The following is a 20,632-nucleotide window of genomic DNA, read 5'->3' on the forward strand; positions in this document are numbered from 1 at the left end:
GAACAGCCTATCGCCTTCCCAGTCACTGAATAAATGCACAGGCACTGAATCTAGTTTTGCACACTATGGATTCTGGAGGGGAAATCATATTATTCTGCTTCCTTTTTGCATTTGGGGATGTTTCTCTCTTCTCATAGGAAGTTGGTTTGGAAGCAAAACATTTCTCCCCTAATTTGTTGAGCTTTAATATAACTTACAGCACAGTTCTATTATGTTCTGTATTGTCTTCTTAGAAGGAAATCCCATTAAGTTCACATCAACTTTCTCCCAGGAAAGTCTGGAGCAGTTTTTGTTTTTTAAAATCAAGGTTTCACTGTGCAAAGCAGATCCCAACCTGGTGAGAAAAGAATAAATGATTTAAGGAGAGAGCAGAAGCCCAAGATAGGAAAGGAGGTGGAAAGGGAACACCTAGCTACCTGAATTCAAATATCCCAACGATCTGCACCCAAAAGTACTAAAGAAGTTTGCAGGTGTACTCTTAGAGCCTCTGTCTATAATCTTGGAAAATTCTTGGAGAATGGGTGAGGTCCCTGCAGATTGGAAAGAAGACCCAGTTAACTACTGACCAGGGAGTTTGACATCAATACCAAGAAAGAAGCCCTAGAACAGAGACTAGCCATATCCTTAACAGTTAACAACAGTGGGCTGGATCCAAACCTTGCTCCCACCAGTAGGAACAAGTTCTGAGTAGAGTTCTACTCAGGAGACACTCCCACCTACGGATAAAGGAGGTCACTTCAGGCTACAGTGCCGCCTCCCATACTGTGATTGAGAAATTGAGGACCTTCTGGAATACTGAGCTTGGTGGAAATGGGATTCAGGGGAAGGGAGAAACCTTGATCAACAGTTTTCCACATACCCTCCGACATTTCTCCGATGAAAATAGGGATGCCCTATTCCATAATAATATTATTAATTTTAATATTAATACTCCACTCATCTGACTGGGTTGCCCCAGCCACTCCGGGCGTCTTCCAATATATATAAAAGCATAATGAAACATTAAACATTTAAAAACTTCCATATAAAAGGCTGTCTTCAGATGGCTCGGGAGTCGGATAACTCCATTGCCTCCAACATTTCTCCGATGAAAATAGGGACGTCCTAAGGGAAAGCGGGACAGTCTGGGATCAGATTAGAAACTGGGGTGGCTTCTGTAAATCCAGGACTGTCCCTGGGAAATAGGGACACTTTTCCATGCACAGAACATAAAGCCTAGATCCAATCCAAGGTTTCTAAAAATGCCTATGCTGTAAAGTATATACTTTTTTTTAATCTCACAAAAGAATTAGAAGCACGAGAGCAAAAATTAAATAAAACATGGCTCACTCCAAAACCCAACCATGGGCACACATTTTTAATTGTTGATCTTGGTTTTCGCTTGCCATCTCTTAGCCCTTGCACAACAGAACAGAATCGCAAGAAAATGTTGTGTGATTTCTCCTATTTTTGTCTTTAGGGTTTGCTTTTATTTTTCACACCAGCCTGGAGACGAAAGCTAAAAAGGTGGCTGTTAGCTGAAAGAGATCTGTGCTGTGCCCCCACATCAACAGGAGGGTCTTTTGGGGAAGGAGGGGGGGGGGAAATGTTCCCAAAAGGATTCTGGATTCTGTAATGAAAATGAGGCAGTAATTCTCATCTAGTCTACTCTCTGTAGTTGCTTTTGAAGTGCAATACAATAGAACTAGCTGACGAACAAAGCCAAGCATGAATGCCTGCGTCCAATACGTACATTCCTCATAAAGGCATCAATTTTTCATTTCTCATTTTTTAAAAAATATATAATGCTGCTGCACACTTTTACACGGTCTGTGGCTAAGAACTGCAGTTTGCTGGCATGAGCAGCTGAGAGTCTGTAAACTTTACTTTTGCAATGGCAGGTAATGGCTATAGGGAATTTGATCAATAAATAAGCTCCCTCTTCTCTGGAGCTGAACAGGCCTGCCACCAAATGACTCTGTTTAATGCCCTAAATGTGGCCAATTCTAGTTTGTAATTCAGGAAGGCGGAGGGGCAGGAGTGGAAGGAGACCTGGATATGAAAGCCACAAGCCTACAGACAACAACTATTTCCCTGGAGATCTATCAAAGGGTTGTGGATAACCATAGAGGCAAGAGAAGCTATCGTCTAGTCATAATCTGCAGAAAGATTGAAAGGCAAAAATAAAGGTGTCATATGTAAATAATGGGGTGTATCAACACAGAAAGATAACTCTTTCCTCTCAGGACCGACATAATAAAACAGAAGTTCGGAAATGAGTATAGAGAATTCTTCCAATAGGGTCTAAGTGGACAGACCTTATTTTATTTCATATTATTTTATTTTTATTTGCATGGACAGGCGGAGTCCCCCAAACCCTGGGCGCGCCCCCCCCTCATGTGGAATAACGACTCAAGACAATGTGCTATGGGATTAAATTGGCCACAACTTTATTATATTTCAGATGTGGGTAGACCTTGGCTCAGGCATTGGGCGTTTATCCCTCCCCAGTCCCCAGCCGGGGATCTAGGGAACATCAGGGTTATCCAGTGTATTCTGCACAGTTGCAGTTTTCAGACATGTTCAAATATAGAGCACATTACAGTAGTCTGAATCGGAGGTAAGCAGAGCATGCGCAACTAGGGCAAGGTGATCTCAGTCCAGGAACAGCCACAGCTAGTGAACCAACCGAAGTCAGAAAAAGGCACTCCAGACAGTAGCAGACCTTGGGGTCCCAATTTTCAGCAGCACCCTGTGCAGTGCCAAAATTCAGTGTCCCCCCTTCTACATCATAGTTGTGGTGCCTCTGAGCTCCCCTAAATCTGTTCCCCTAAATGTGCCCCTGCTCCAGTCCATCCAGACTACCTGGGCCTTGAATGACAGGGCTGGATACAGGAGTACCCTCAAACTGCATACTGTACCTGTTCCTTCAGGGCGAGTGCGACTCCCTTTAGATCAGGCCAAGTCCCCAGCTCCAGACATGAGAAATGTCTACCAAGTGTGCTGCTGCCTTGTCAGGATTCAGTTTATTGGCTCTCATTTAATCCAATACCACGTCCAGGAACCAGCTCAACACCAACAGAGCTTCAGGTGATACAGAGAGATAGAACTAGGTGGCATCAGCATACTGTGGGATGTGATACATAAGAAGCAGTCAAGTACAACATTCCTTGTTCTCCTAGAGTGGACATGCGGGGGAATGTTTAGTCCAGCCAGTCAACAACTTCCTGTTTCTTCCTGGGCTGGAACATCCTTCCTTTGCATGTGACTAAAGGTGGGTGTGTCCTTACCTGCCCAGGTAACAAAAGGACAAGGCACACAGCACACACACAAACACACTCTCTTTGACTTCCTCCATCATTGGAGCAGCTTTTTAGCTAGAAATGCTCTGTTGGCTTTCTGCCAACAGAGGACACTGGGATTATCTCCGTATGGGATAGATCCACATGTATATATATCTGTAACTTAAGTCTGTGATCAGGGATACCACTGTGAACTGATGTGAGGAAACTTCTTTTATATACCTTAAACAAGATTGTGGTGTGTTTATTCCTTTAAGGGGGATATAAGGGAACTTACCAGGAACCGAATAGTGAGAGGCTTACACAAGCCTGCAACCAGCTATCCGCTGGAATGTAAAGCTCTGCTAAGTAAAAGAACTTGCTAACGCAAGTTAGGAAGAATATTAATAAACAATATATCCTCTCCTGCCTCCCTGAACATTCCCACACATACTGATGTGATTTTATGTGCTCTGGGTTGTGTGAATTTAACTGAAATTTGGGAGAAAGGCAGGGAGCCCTGCCCATCTACTGTGATCTCTCTTGGAGGCCATTTTGTGTGCCCCAACACCTTCGGAAATACATTTAGGGGCAACCATGCAAATGGCGTTTTCAGAGACACTTTCCACACTTAGAGCTTCTGGAAATTTTTTTGAACTGGAACATTTTCAGATGCCCTAAAATAGAGCACAATCTGATTTAGTGTGTTTATTTGACTTATATTTAGTTATGTCCCAACAGCCGTATGTGTTTGAACTGTAATATTTGATTAGAGAGAAATAAAATAAAACAAAGTACATCTACCCATGTGGCTTAAATGTCATAACCAAACAAATTCAAAGCTTTAAGTGGAAATTATTTTTATTGGAATACTTAGGGGAAACGTACTCAAAGACGGTGGCATGCATTACCCCTACATTTATTGTTTGAATTTAAACCGGGAGGAGAAAGAAAGTGCTGGAAACTGTTGACACATCCAAAGAACTTTTAGCACTTGCATGGAGTCTATGCACAGTTCCAAAATTGCATATTTCATTCGGAGTAGAATTACTTGTTTCCCCAGCCTGAAAATTTTGTATGATCTAGTTGAGATTTCTGCATTGCAGGGGGTTAGACTAGATGAACCCTGGGGTACCTTCTAATTCTGTGATTCTGTGAGTGATCAGGGGTTAAGTATAACAGTTGAGCGCTGTCAGAATTGAGTGAGGCTGATCAGGAAATGAATTTTGTGAAAATGTTTTGTTGCTGAAGATGCCCCATGCACATATGACTTGATAACCAGCTGCTAAGTTGACTCTTAAAAACACACATTTTAAGTGTTGTCAGTTGCGTGAAGTCTGTAAAGCTGCCAAAAGGAAGGATCTGCATTTCTTAGGAAGCATCTGAATTATTGTTGTTTAGTGTTTAGAATCCACATTTTGTACGAGTCTTTCTTTTCTTCCAAGAGCTTTTGAAAGAACCTTTCCAGTGCCATATTGCTGTAGAAAAACTGAACCGCCTCCTATGACCTGAACGCCAGCATGTGTTGTCGAAAAGATGTGACTCCTTCAGTTTCCTATGAAAACAGTGCTTTATGCATTTGGGGAAAAAATCAGAAAGGAATGGAAGCAGCACTGCTTTGAAACAAATGCCTTAGTCCCCTGGCGTAGTATTCACATTTATTGAAACTGAGTGTTTGTCAAGGTCAATACGAGAAAGGCTAAAGCTACAGGCATACACATTGTTTTTCCGAAAGCAGATATCAGTGATTTTCTTCTTGCATTTAACACATACGTCTGCACAGTATGATATTCTGAAAGATGTAAACCCTCTGCAGCAGATGCTGTGGTTCTTTGGCTTCCATATACCAGTGGAGCAAAGATACTTTACAAGCATCTGTTATTATAAACTTGGGGACGAGTCAGGCAACAGTATCTCTTGAAAGCACCTAGTGAAGCCGTTAAGATTTTTCTAGAACCGGTATGGCTGCTGTTCATAGCTCCCTTGACCTTAAAAAGAGAGAGAGAAAGATCTGGAACTTTGTGACCTGATAATTTGCTGTTCTTTTGACAATGAAATTTACATCTGCTTAAGTATAACAGCTTATGAGACATAGCAGCAAATCCCTAGGCTGCTGTCTCATTTCTAAATTTGATCCTGCTCTCAACATTTTTTTTTGAGGGGGTACCATTTAGAAGATTTCAGTCACAATTGCAAGTCATATCCTTTGGAAGGCAAGGGTAGAGAAAGTCAAGGTGACTTTTAAAGGGCTTCGTTGTGGATTTTGTTTTGGTTTTTAAGGATGCCGCATAGTAGACCCTCCAAGTGCCCCTGTTTTTCAGGGACAGTTCTGGATTTACAGAAGACGTTCCAGTTTCTGATTTGATCCTGGATTGTCCCGCCTTTCCTTAGGACGTCCCCATTTTCATTGGATAAATGTTGGAGGATCTGGAATAGGAGATCCCTATTTTCATCAGAGAAATGTTGGAGGGTATGTGAATGATCAACAGAAAATCTGGTCTTAAAACCATAGAGCTGGCAAGAACCTTGTAGACCATATGGTCTAACTTCCTGCTTAATGCAGGAAACTCAGAGCAAGAGCTTCTCCAACAGATGCCTGTCTTGTCAGTCCTTGAAGATACTGACTCTGGCAATTTACCCACCATGGCTAGTAGATAATTGGGTCTACTGTTGCTTTTATTACCATGAAGCTTCTTCCCGTGTGCAGTCAAAAACTCATCTCCTGTAACTCCAACGGTGGGGCATTTAAAAGATTTAAACATCCTTGAGCAGGTATCTCAAGGAGAATAACACATGATTGACAAGGAAGCTCTTTAAAAACAGATAAGACAGCCAGGAGGCAGGTTGTTCAAGGGGACTTTGGGTGATATGCAGAAGTTTTGGTGAGCCTTGGAGGAAGGCTTCAAGGAACAGAAGAGCCTGGTGAGTTTAGGGACTCTTTTGGACTATAGCACAGGCATTCTGTTTAACCAGTTTTGATTTGTTTTTGCTCCAAGTGGAATATTTTGGGTTTCTGTCATTTTGTTCTCCACCCCTATCGTTCAGCCCGGACACTGAGATCCAGCACCGAGGGCCTTCTGGTGGTTCCCTCACTGAGAGAAGTGAGGTTACAGGGAACCAGACAGAGGGCCTTCTCAGTAGTGGCACCCGCCCTGTGGAACGCCGTCCCTTCAGATGTGAAGGAAATAAGCAGCTATCTTCTTTTTAAAAGACATATGAAGGCAGCCCTGTTTAGGGAAGTTTTTAATATTTAATGCTGTATTGTTTTTAACACTTGATTGGAAGCCGCCCAGAGTGGCTGGGGAAACTCAACCAGACGGGCGGGGTATAAATAATAAATTGTTGTTGTTGTTGTTGTTGTTATTTGGGGCATCACATTTCTTTGTCTGCGGCATTTGCAGGTCTTAGGATGCAATCAGATGGTGATTTAGCCTATCTTTCCTCCCCTCCTTTTTTCACGATGTTTTCAGATGGTGCTGTGGTGCTACCCTTGCATTTCCCCCATAGTTTCCCAGTTTCATGTGTCATGGAGAAAATCTGTTTTGTTTTCTCATGTTGCTAGTTTAGCGCACAGGTTCCGCTCTCCTTACCTCCTGATCTGTGATGTTTCCAATGGTGAGGCCGCATTTTGGAATTTCACATGACCCAGATTCCTCCTCCTCTTCAGCTTCTATTCTGATGCTAAGATAATCTCTCCCCCACCTCCCGATTCATAAAACCTTGTCATTCACAAGCGGGAAAGGTCGGAATACTGGAGATAAAATATTCACCTTTTGTCTCGCTTTCTAATTTCCTTTAACATTTCCTCTGGACCTTTCTCCCCAGGAGAGGAAGACATTCCTCCCCTCACTGCCCCAATTCCTCTGCTTTACAGCCACCTTTACTCAGTGTGTAAGGAACAGCTACTACTGGCATCAGTTCAACCAAAAGACTGTGGCATGACTAGGAGGTGGGGCAGAGAAGTGAGGTGGTACTGGGCAGACTGTGGTGCTGAGGCCCACCTGAAAGTGACCCAAGGACTCTTGATTGTAGGTTCCATGGCAGCACTGCATTATAGAAGAAATAATAAACTGGGGAAAGGCTCATAGAACTGAGCCTCACTTGATGTCTGAGCTAGTAATTTGCTGCTAGAGTGGAAAGACAGATACTACTGTATGTTTTTGTGAGCACAGCATCGGAGAAAGGGCGCAGAGAGGTGGAAATTCATTGGATTTGTAACAGTCCCATATCCTTTTGTTTGCGTTTGCTCTCAATGTCACTATTGTTCCAGATGACTGGGGTGCAGAGTGGTTAGGCAGATTTTAAAAATAAATAAATTGGGGGGGGGGGGGAGGGACAGAAGCCTGATCACAATACAGGGTTATGGACAGCAGTAAAATCACTGAAGGCAAATGGAAATTAACAGCCTCAGGTGAGATGGTCAGATAAAAGGGAGCTCTGGTTTCTTTCTGCTTCAGACTCCCTGTTTGGGAGCTGAAATTATTTTTCTTAGCAGTACATCTACTCATGCGTGCTATAAAAACTTGGCTATAAAAGGAAAGCAAAAGAATTAAATACATAATTATATTTAGGCACTTTCAGCGACAAGCTTAAATGGAAATTATACACAAATGCAAGAGGCGGGGGGGGGAGAGATAATATCTGCTTCCAGTTTTGTTTGGGCTTTTTGATATATATATATTTTAAAAAAATCTTGCTCAATACAGTAATGTGGCTAATGCACTAAATGTTATCGGCAATGATGCAATTTTAGCAGCAATTTAGTTTGCCATTTATTTCAAAGTCTGAAGTGAAGCACGTGGCAGAGAAACACCTCTGTTCAGGATTGGTATGCTGACTGATTATGAAGAATTTTGTTATCACTTGCTTGCATCTAGGGATGGGTGAATCTGTCAGGTTTTTGTTTGTTTGTTTCAGTTTCTCATTTTTCCAATCTTAAATTCACTTCACCACATTCCCACATCAGCTTGGGTTAAACGGAAGAAGGAAAGATGTCCCTTCATCCGTTCATCAGCATTTTTGCACACGGTTCTCCAAATATATACATTTTTGTATGCAATCAGCTGGTGCAGTGATGGCCAAACTTGGGTCTCCAGCTGTTTTGGGCCTACAACTCCCATCATCCCTAGCTAACAGGATCAGTGGTCAGGGATGATGGGAATTGTAGTCCCAAAACAGCTGGAGGGCCAAGTTTGGCCATCACTGAGTTGTTGGGTCATGGTGTGGCCTAAGGTGGGTTGCAGGAGCAACAGATTCTGCAGCTGTGGAGGGCAGGACCTGAACCAATGGGTTAAGATTGCAGAAAGATTCCAACTGAACATTAGGAAGAGCTTTCTCATGCTTGACAATGGAATGGACAGCCTCAGAAGTTGGTAGACTCTCCTTCACTGGAGGTCCTTAAACAGAGGTTTGATGGCCACATGTTCAGGGATCCCTGCTTTGCACGACTACTGCACAAATATATGGTGTACAAACAAGAAGTGGCTTCCCAGAGGCATGTTTGGATGAAACATGGGGCCCTAGTTTGAAAAGAGTGAGGGCTGTTGGCATATTTTTGCAAGCATTTTTCCCTAACGAAATGCATTTTGGTACTCTATTTTCACTAATATGTTATTTTGTATTCACACTTGACCGTCTGCCACTCTCCAGTATGCACATTCTTGTACACATTGCTTGGTTGGAGAACTGCTTCGCAACATTCAGAGAAGCTTTCATTTTAAAAGATAGCTGCATTTTGGTTAGCATATTGTTTCAGAGAGTGTGGATTAGGCAGCTTCCCATTAATATGCAAACAAAGCTGAATTTCTCCTCAGCCCCTGCGTCCATCATTCTGTCAGGCTGGTATCCTTCAAAATGATTATTCTGCATTATCTAATATTCAGCCTGAGGGAACAATTTTTTATCCTGAGCTGGGTTCTTAACACCAGATGTAAAAGGTGGTCCTTAATAAAAAAAAATCAAAGAGGATGGCAGTTGAAAAACAAATTTAATATGATCCCTCTACCCTCCACAGGTGAGTTTATACTCATGTGCAGGTGATGACAACCATTGCATACATATAAATTAATGCTTGAGATCTTTCATGTTTGTTTTGTGGCATAGAAATTATAGCTGGATAACAAAGCATTGTCTTACATTGTAAGGTCGTCATTTCTAAATATAAGGTGCATCTCTCCTGGCAGTTATAGATAAAACTGTGCCAACTGTATGATTCAAAGCTTGGTTTTCTGGCCAGCCTAGATCAAACTAATAACAATAACCAAAGATTCCTAAGCACCATATATTCCTTCCTTCTGGAGGTCTGGCCCCTTAGTTTATTGGACAATAATATGTCCAGGAGTAACTCGATAACTGCTTACAATGTCCCAGTGTAAGAGTTAACCTAGAGGTTCTGGACTCACTTCCATGCATAGTTATGTCATCATCCCTGGCCAAGGATGGATTTGGCCTACTCTGAGTCTCTTTATAGTACTCTTGCGTGTAATCACTTGATTGTTCCATATTTCAGGATTTGCAGCTGGATAAATGAACCGACTCCATGGAAAAGCATTGTGGAGATAAGTTTTATTTATTTGCCTAATGTGCATTCTGCAATTCCTCAAGGAGCTTGGGGTACTTCTTTTTAGTTCCAAAAGATTATAGCGATCTCTGGCAGGCAAGCAGCCTGATAAGCAGCAAGGACTATCCGTCAGTTTTATGTAAGTTTATTTACAAGAAAAACACATCCAGAGCATGGCATTCCACATGCTCTCATTAACAGTAGTTGCTCAGTCTGACTTATCGGCCTTCCCCCAATAAGAAGAACGCCAAAACCCCACTTTTCTTCTCCTTCCCTTCCATTGTTCTCTAAGCTTCTCCAGTATCCTTGTACAGGGACTGAAGGGCTTCACCAGAAGACACAGCCTCAGACTGGTTTATCTGCTGGTTGCCTGGCAATGCTTTGGCTGACTTCCAACTCTTCCTCTCCTTGGGAGTTAACCGTGTCTTCTCTGGGAAGGAGGGGGGGCCAGGCTGTCCTCTCTAAACTCTGACAGACAGCTCTCATCTGCAGAGTCGGCCCCTTGCTCGCTCAGCTCAATTTATGAAGCTGACTCTTCTGCTGCGCTCTGGGGGGCCCATGTTCCTGACACTGTGAGAGGTTTGAACCTAGGCTTTCCTGGTCCAACTAAGACATTCTATGAACCATATCATGCCATACTCAGTCTCTGTGATACGAAACCTCCATCTCTGGTGTTCTATGACAGCCATTCGCACCTGCAGTCACCACCTGGTGCTGAAATATGCAAATGGTGAACGTGCATGTGTAAATGAGTGCTAACTTTCTTCCTCTCTCTCTAGAAATACGATGGCAATTTCCCACCTAGCAGAGCTCTCCTAGTGAGAATGACTGAAACAGGATATCGAAAGGGCTAGGTAATAACAATTTGCTCTGCTCTGCATTTTTTAAAGTATCAAGTGTATAGCAAGTCTGCACTCTGGCTCATTAGCACCTTTCTGAGCCGCCCTAGTCAAGCTCAGAACAAACTTGTGATAAACAGCAACTTCCACCAAATTCTTTTCTGCCAGCCATTTAAACCTTTCCTCTCACGCTAGTGAGTTATCATAGCCTGACCTTTTCTTCCTGTTGGGTGTAATGAGCTTGATCCGTAAAGCGAAGATCTGAGACATGTGTCTCTGTGTAGAAAACACAATACATTAACAGGGCAGGCCCTACTTGTGAGCCACATTTCCAGCACTGCTTACCGGCAAGAACACAAAGTCTTGAGCAGAAGATGCAATTTTCCTGCCTGGTCACCATCATTTTTTAAACATAATCAGTAATCTCTCCAAACACATTATCTTGCTATCCTAAACTTTGTAATTTTACCGCCCCCTGAAATCATCAAGACACGTTCCTTTATTCCAAACTGGTTCAATATGCTGCTATAACACATTGAAACAAAAGCAGTAGAAAACAATCACCACCTCAGTTTTGAAATATGCTGTTAATATATTTCCTGAAGGAGCATCTCCACCCCCATCGTTCTGCCCAGACGCTGAGGTCCAGCACTGAGGGCCTTCTGGAGGTTCCCTCACTGCGAGAAGCAAAGCTACAGGGAACCAGGCAGAGGGCCTTCTCGGTAGGGGCACCCGCCCTGTGGAACGCCCTCCCATCAGATGTCAACGTGACAAACAACTACTTGACATTTAGAAGACATCTGAAGGCAGCCCTGTTAAGGGAAGTTTTTAATGTGTGACATTTTAATGTATTTTTAATCTTTGTTGGAAGCCACCCAGAGTGGCTGGGGAAACCTAACCAGATGGGCGGGGTACAAATAATAAATTATTATTATTATTATTATTTCCCAGCCTTTTCTGTTAGCAATTGTCGCTTACCTGCGGGCTGTGGGGAGGCAGTGGTTGCGGTCTGGCATGGGCTGTGGGAGCGGGTACCTGTCCAGCTTTGGCATGGCTGGAGGAGGACGTTACTTCCTCCACTTCCACTGGCTGCACTGACTGCTGGGACTTGCTCACGGTTGCTGCCAATCGCTTGGGGGCATGGCCTGAGGGCAGGCTAGAGAGAAAACTTTGTCTCTTTGACTTCCCTCTGGTCCACTCCCTGGCTATATAAGCCAGCCATGACTAGATACTGGTCTCAGTCGGAGCTTGGTCTCTCCACCCATCCAACCGGCTCTCTATGAGCTGGCCCTGCATGAGACCTTACCATGGAAGTTTTTGGTCGCTGTATTCAGGGCCAGGGAGGAATTTGCCTTCAGACCAAATGTACCCATCTGGGGTTTTGCCTTCCTCATGGCAATCATCACAACTTGATGGCATCTAAGGCACTGGTAGGGTGCAGGGGAATGGTGGGAGGAACCAGCTGGGGAACCCCCAAAGGAAGGAGGCTCAGAGCCTGGGGATTGGTGGTGGGATGACAATGAGTGGTCACAGGGCGAAGGCTGGGAGGAGGAGGTGTCAGAGGTTGAACAGGTAGCAGGACTTAGTGAGAAAGGGGAGACGGTGCCAGAGAGAAGTCCAGAACCAGAAGTGGAAGCAGCAGAGTGGGATGAGGGAGGCCAAGAGGCAGAGAGTCAGGCTGGTGAAGAAGTGTAGGTGTCTCCTCCTCCTGCTATAACAGCCTCTCCTCCCCCTGGTCTCCCAGGATCCAGAGAGGCATGAAGTGGGGAGAGCAAAGACAGGCGCAGTCTCTGATCGCTTGGGGAAAACCTTGGAGGGGACTTAGGTAGCTGTGGGACAGTGGGGACTTTCAGTCTCAGCAACTGCCTCATAGGGGTAAGACCTACTGAAGAAGACTTGCTGTGTTCATTAGGCTCAGCACTCCTGTGCAATTCCTGTTTTTTTCCTCCTAGTAAAGAGTTAACTTACCCAGTGTGATTTACTGCAGGCTCACTCCTGTCAGTTGGAATGGAACCTTAGTCTAGTTGGAAGGCAGGATCGGAACCCAATGCCTGTATCAAGACCTACTGACACCTGCAATCAATAAAGTTGTGGCTTGTTTAAATTCTGTGTGGTTGCCCTGTGTTTATTCCAATGTCATCATGCTTAGGCCTCGCCGCCCGTAGCTTTGCTGCACCAGGGCCATAGCTGTCAACTATTCCCTTTTCTTGCGAGGAATCCTATTCGGAATAAGGGAATTTCCCTTGAAAAAGGGGGAAAGTTGACAGCTATGACCTGGGCTCTGCAATGTGTTTGAATATTTCTAATATCACACACTATTGTCCTGGCCCACATCAAACATGCCAGTCTAATTCATATTCAGTATAATGTTTCAAGAAGAAGAGGTAGCAAGAACAGAATACAAGCCATATTTTATGGTTTCTTTCTCTCCATCCTTTTTGCTGAGCCTAATATGCAGGACTGTCAGCAAAGGAAACTTATCCATGGGGTTTGGTACTGTGGAAATGCAGATAGGTTTCCTCAAGTTGGCACTGATGGCAGAGCTTAGAAGTCTTAACAGTTTTCAATAGTTATTCAGGTAAGGCAGCCAGCTCTTCCCAGCTCTCTGCATACACTCAGCCATGCAGATATGCACACTCTTTCAGTCTCTCATGGGCTCCCTCTCTTTCACATGCAAACACATGCACACACAAAGAGACACAGTAATAAACTCTGAGCATAATTGAGACACAGCTCATTTCTACAAATTACAGCAGAGAACAACTTCCCATAGCAGTCTATGAATGTGATCTCTTCGGAAAAGACGCGTTTCCTTGGGAATCATCCATCTTACACGTTTTTATTTTCTTTTGCATCCGAGTCCTCTCACGGGAGCAATGTCATTGATGTATTTCATGTGGCTGTGTTTTTTCTTTGCAGTTGTGATTTTCTCCCCTCCCCTCCCTCCCTCTCTCTCTTTTTTTTAACGATTAAAGCTTTATTGTGGAATTCAATCTCGTTTGTAGGCAAATGAGAACCATCTCTGGTTTTTATAGAGACTGCAGCCTTCCAGAAAGGCAGTTCAGATCAATAGCTATGTGCCTTTAACGTTAGTATTTCTCCAGGAAAGTGTCTTGACTCTTTGCTAACAGTAGGTTATGGTTCAGCAAATGCAGCTATTGTATCATGCATGCCCATGTGTTACTTCACTTCTTAAGGAGACAGTGTGGTGTGGTGGTGAGGGTGCTGGACTAGGGAGAAGACAGGGTTGTGGTTCCCCTCTCTGCCCTTCCAGCTCTTAATGCGCGGAGTGGCAATTGCAGTAGCCCTCTGGAGAACTACCACTCCCACAGTTTCCCATGTGTAGGACAGGATTCAGCTAAGGCCTGGCATGCACAGAACGTGGTCCACTCGCTCAACAGAACTTTCTGCCCCTCTTCTACCCTCTGCGGGTTTAAGCGGGGGGAACCCACAACAGGTTTCAGCTCGTGTCGCAGGAGGGAGGTGTGTGGGGAGAGTCTCATTGCATGAACGGACTGAATTATGAGCACTCATACACCACTTAGCAGATTTAACTGCGTGTCCAGGCAGCATCTGTGGAAAGGGATGGGGCACCATCTTGTTTTTCACCTTGGCTGCAAAATGTATTTGGGTGGGCACTTATTAGGCTGGGCCAAGAAACAGGGAGTCATATATTCAGGTGGGCTTCAGGCCCACTTTATTCTACATTCTTGCTTGGACTACTGCAATGCGCTGAAAGGAAAGAAACTGGATGTACATTTCCAAAATATATGACATAAAACAAATAAAATAAAACCTACATATAGCAACAGTGTTTTGTGTTGTGTAGGTTCCTGTGTTGTAAGTCATGGGCCCCGCCTGCTAGCCTGCTCCCTGAAATATCACTGGTTTGCTCATTTCTATATATAGGGTGCCTACATTCTGCATAGACTGGTTGCACAGCAACATAGCATGCAGCTGCAGAGCAGCACAGTTGAACGTAGGTCAAGCTGTTGTACCTGTTATCTAATATTAAAGAGTGCTTGTAGACTGATGACCAGGCAGCTAAGGGTATGAGCATCTATTCAACACAAAAAACAGTGACAATTTCTTGTTGACAAAGGACAGCTGGACATATAAAGGGCCCCATTACCTTCAGTAGCTTAGGGCCTCATCAAACCTAAATCCGGTCCTGACAGTAGGGCAACGGTCAGGTCATCCTTCCAAGGCTTCAGGTGTCATCTGTTGGCTCTGTGTTTATTTAATATTTATTCAGTGCAATGGGTGGAAATCACTATCATGGCAGATTGCCAGATGGGACAATCTCTCCTCTCTTCCTCCTGCATACAGTTCTTGGAAGTGGAGGGGTGGTTCTTCTGACCCTTCCTGAGCCAATTTGGGGTGTGTGTGTGTGTGTGTGTGTGTGTGCTAGGGGTATAAGGAGAGGAGAGCCTTGTGCAAGCAGAAGTGCTCATGCAGGACTCATGCTAATTGGACTTGGGCATCCCACCCATTAGGATTATGATTTATTTTCAGCATTTTATTTTAAATATATATATTCTGGAAGTCCTTTGCAGAAGAGGCCCATCTAATACTCTTTGTGCTTTAGGAAATTTGCTTTTACACACACACACACACACACACACACACACACACACACATATATATATAATTTTTAAAAATTGTACAGTGGTACCTCAGGTTAAGTACTTAATTCGTTCCGGAGGTCCGTACTTAACCTGAAACTGTTCTTAACCTGAGGTACCACTTTAGCTAATGGGGCTTCCCACTGCCGCTGCGCCGCCGGAGCCCGATTTCTGTTCTCATCCAGAAGCAAAGTTCTTAACCCAAGGTACTATTTCTGGGTTAGCGGAGTCTGTAACCTGAAGCGTATGTAAACTGAAGCGTCTGTAACCCGAGGTACCACTGTATGTGCATTTTTTAAAATGTTTGTTTTATTGCTTGCATTTCCTAATCCACCTTTCAATCAAAGAGATAAGAGCACACAGTGGTTTGCTGAGCCCAAGGCAGGGAAAACTTTTCTTTTCTTTTCAATAGAGCTTTGAATGATCTCATCTGATGTGCAATGCATTAGTATGCTTTTATGGAATATTCCATGTTTTGATTTTTTTTTTATTTTAATCATTTTGAGCTTAGGTTAGGTCTTCTTTTCCTAGAGAAGAATGCCAGAAATTTGTCATTAAGTTAATAAAAGCTTAGTCTTGATTGCACCAATTGATCTCAGCACACATTTAGGGATATATTCAGAATGGATAGAAATATTAGAAGAATAACTACTTTGCTTTTCTCATTGTGTCTTTAGTAATGGTTCAGAGGAATTGGGCAGTGAGTGGAGGTCTCGGGGATGGGGAAATAAAGCCAAAGAACTGCCATTCCATGCACAATTATATGGAAGCAAAGATTACAAAAAATAGGGGGAAAGTGTGGTGCTTTTTTTATATACAGAATTTCTATTCAGAAACCATTACATTGTCTACCAACTCCATCTGGTACGCAGGCTGAGACCCTACCCGCCCACAGACTTCCTTGCCAGAGTGGTGCATGCTCTAGTTATCTCCCACTTGGACTACTGTAATGGCTCTATGTGGGGCTACTTTTGAAGGTGACCCAGAAACTGCAACTATGTGGGGCTACCTGCAACTATACTGCAGCTATGTGGGGCTACCCAGAAACTGCGCGCTATGTGGGGCTACCTTTGAAGGTGACCTGGAAACTACAACTAATCCAGAATGCGGCAGCTAGACTAGTGACTGGGAGTGGTTGCCGGGACCATATAACACCAGTCCTGAGAGATCTGCATTGGCTCCCAGTACATTTCAGAGCACAATTCAAAGTGTTGGTGCTGACATTTAAAGCCCTAAACGGCCTCGGTCCAGTATACCTGAAGGAGCATCTCCACCCCCATCGTTCAGCCCGGACGCTGAGATCCAGAGCTGAGGGCCTTCTGGTGGTTCCCTCATTGCGAGAAGTGAGGTTACAGGGAACCAGGCAGAGGGCCTTCTTGGTAGTGGCACCCGCCCTGTGGAACGCCCTCCCATCAGATGTCGAGGAAATAAGCAGGGAACATGAACATGTTAAATTGAAGCTGGAAACAAACTGGCAGCCAATGCACCTGTTTTATAAAAGGGGTTATACGAGTTCTAAAGGCAAAGCCAGCCAGTAACTGGCTACTGCATTTTGGACTGCTTGAAGTGTCTGAGTCATCTTCAAGGGCAGCCCCACAAAGAGTGCATTGTATCAGGACAAGGCAGTGAAGAGTTGTTTGGGGATATACACACCGCATGAAAGTGACTTCTTTTCTTTCACGCGCTTGCAACAAATTAAATTCGCACATCCTGTAAAATCATACACCCCCTGCTAATCTTTTCCAACCAGCCTGCATATTGTGATGGCTGCAAGGCCTAAAGTTATAGTCACGTAGCGCGATCCCAAGCATAGTTACTCAGAAGTAAGTCTCAGTGAGTTCTAAGGGACTTACTCCCTTGTGAGTGTGCTTAGGATTGCCGCTTCCAATTTGGGATAAAGTAACTCAACTCGGGTTGCGCCCGGAGGAAAGCAGAATGCTTTGCCACCTCAGCCGGCCTTCCTGTAATTTATGCTATCCAGTGACACACATTTAAGTGTGTGGCAAAGCATGCCTGGATTTTAATGTAAAACAGCAGAGGAGATTTTATGCCCCAGAATGCAAGTGATTTACAGCAAAAGAGAGGTGCCTTCGGTTAGTCTAGAGGAAACTGTGGGCAAATCCCCCCACTCCTTCATTTGCATGATTATAAAGCTGGGATAATTCCACTGGCTTTACTGGAACACTTCCCAATTTGGACTTATGCAAATAGGAATAGAAAGTGCCCTGCAGCAGCATAATAGAAAAATAAGCAACTTCTTGCTGACAAGTCTATATAATGGCATATTAAAGGATAGATTTCCCAGTTGGTAAGCAAACTCTGAACATCTCTAAATATTTGCTCGCGGCTTTCGTAGCTTAAAGGGGTGAGCGAAGAATCATCATTGCAAATGTTCAGAATGTCAGCTCTCAGCCTTTGCTCCTAAAGTCCCCAGAATTACTCTTTGGTGCAGTTGCATCGGAAGAACTTTGCCTGCTCCCAAAGAAGGGAAGGGATAGCAGAGATGCTATCAGTTAAATGTCCGTCATTGAGTCTAAAGTAGGAGCTTAATGCTCTCCTAAGTACCAGATGCAGCCATTATGACCAAATTCAGTAATGATGAATTTAAATTCTTCACCCATGATGCACCTGTGAAATAATAACAGGTGAGGAACCAGAGGTGACAGGAATGTGTTTCAGGATGTCTGCACTACAGGTGCTATAAAATGTAGCAGGGATTGTGCTTCAAGACAAGAAGCCATAGGTCATGTTGACAGAAAGCTTGTAAAGAGATCCTAAAAGTCCTGGGCTGGCTGCTAGTGATCTGCCAGGTCCAAATCAAGTGTTAGTATGAAGGCCTAAATAACTGGGACAACCCAATCAGATGGGTGGCATATAAATTGTTGTTGTTATTAAACAGCTTGAGACCCAGGTACCCATGAGAGCGCTTTCTTCAGTATCAACCATCTTGGCAGCAGCAGATTTTGGGCAGTGTGGTCAACAGGACACCAAGCCGAGGTGGCACAAATTTGAGAATATCCATAATTGGGGGTACCAAATGTTGGCCTTGCTCAGGATTCCATATTACCAAAGATTAACAAAGTCCACTCCTGATCTCACACTATGATTGGCGCATGAGGTCTTGATGGGGCTGCCACAGAGAACTGACCATGACAGGGACTTTTCAGGGGCAGTTCCACATTTATTGAATGCCTTCGCTTGTGAGGTGTGGCTGTTTCCCTCATTATTCACATTCAGGAGGAGTCTGAAAACATTCCTGTTTACTCAGGAATCTGATGGCTGAAAGATACCCCCAGCACTCACAGCCTGGACACTGTGACCGGCATGGAGGGCCTTCTGGCAGTTCCCTCACTGCAAGAAGTGAAGTTACAGGGAACCAGGCAGAGGGCCTTCTTGGCAGTGGCACCCCCTCCCTGTGGAACACCCTCCCATCAGATGTCAAGGAGATATAGAACTACACAACTCTTAGAAGACATCTGAAGGCAGCCTGTATTGGGAAGTTTTTAATGTTTGATGTTTTACTGTGCTTTTATATGTGCTGGAAGCTGCCTAGAGTGGCTGGGGAAACCCAACCAGATGGGTAGGGTATAACAACAACAACAACAACAACAACAACAGCTGCTCCTGCTCCTGACAACCCTGAGATAATGTTTTTAACCTGTTTTAGGATGTTTTTAGTTATAACTAAAACTATAAATGTAGTTATAACCTAGAACAATAGGATCCAGAATGCAGCAGTCTGATTGGTCCTAGAACAATAGGATTCAGAATGCAGCAGTCTGATTGATCCACAGGAGCACCCAATCCAGCTCCAGGTGGAAGTGAATCCGCAAACTTATTGGCCTACAGGAGAATTCCGGAATTAGCCAATCACGTGGGGCCCATTGTGTAAATAATGTATGGTATATAAAGCAGATATTCTGGGGAAACTTCCATTCCTCCTCACCACTATGAGCTGAATAAAAAGCATGAAATCCACTCTCGATTCCGAGTATATTTTAGGCAGGATACAAACAGAGTAATGCTAATGCTAATAATGATACAGTGGTACCTTGGGTTAAGAACTTAATTCGTTCTGGAAGTCTGTTCTTAACCTGAAATCGTTCTTAACCTGAAGCACCACTTTAGCCAATGGGGCCTCCTGCTGGCGCTGCGCTGCTGCTGCACGATTTCTGTTCTGATCCTGAAGCAAAGTTCTTAACCCGAGGTAATATTTCTGGGTTAGTGGAGTCTGTAACCTGAAGCGTATGTAACCTGAAGCGTATGTAATCTGAGGTACCACTGTACTAATAATTGGCAAAGGACATGGCTGCTGAGCCAACCATACTTCCTCATCAGTTTGTGAGTGGTTTTCGTAGGTCTGCTCTTCTTGAGGAGAGCTAAAATTATGACACTAGCTTGTAAGACTTAAGAGCACTTTGTAGGGGTGTGGGGAGTGTTGTTTTGGCTTATTCCAGCATAACTTTATTTCTCCACTCAGCTGCTATGACCAATCTTGCGTCTGAGGGTTCACTTGGCAGGTCAGTGTGGACGGAAGCAGCTGCTCTGTGTTGTATGTTTCTCCACACAAGTTGCAGACAGTCAGTGAAGGTCTTCTGGAGACGTTGACCCTACATTCATAATCGGTAGGAACTTCATGAATAAATAAAGGGAACAGTTGTCTGCATTCTTACTATCAGTAAGCATGTTGCTTTAAAGTGCAAATGTACTCTGTAAAGCAGAACTAAAAATATACTTGCTGTATTCTCACTCAATTGCCTATGTTCCATTTGCAACTAAGAGCTGAGTGGCTGCTTTCTGTTCAGCTGAACTGTGGGTCTAGGTTTCCAGAACTTACTGGAATTCTGGGTTGTTTTCTAAGTGAAACTGTGATTTGAATGCAACATTTCCTTATACATCCTATGTAAATGAGATGATGGTGATGATTATTATTAATATTCCAGGGTCGGTAACAGCAATCTAAAATCTGAAATTATTTTAAATCAGTTAAAATAATTTGCAATCAGAACAATAAAGCGGGTACTATCTATCTATGTTTTCAAAGCCCAGAGAAAAGATGTCTTCTTCTTCTTTGGCGATCACTCGTAGCTGAGTAAGATTGTCTTCCATGAACACGGTTTTAACAGTGAGTCCGTAAGTAACTGTGGAGGCCAGTTCTGGATTCACACGTCCTTCCACAGTGGGGTCATAGGTTTCTGGGCAGGAGTTGATCATGGTGAGGTTTTGCCAAGCGTGCCTTCCTCTTTTAGCACATTTCTCCCTTTCATCCTGAGTTCAAGCGTCTTCAAAACCCATGGCACTTTTGGTAAAGGCTGTTCTCCGATTGCAGAGCGCTTGCAGGCCTGTGCT

The sequence above is a fragment of the Podarcis vaucheri genome, assembly GCF_965113315.1.
Source record: "Podarcis vaucheri genome assembly, chromosome: 4".
Taxonomy (NCBI): domain Eukaryota; kingdom Metazoa; phylum Chordata; class Lepidosauria; order Squamata; family Lacertidae; genus Podarcis; species Podarcis vaucheri.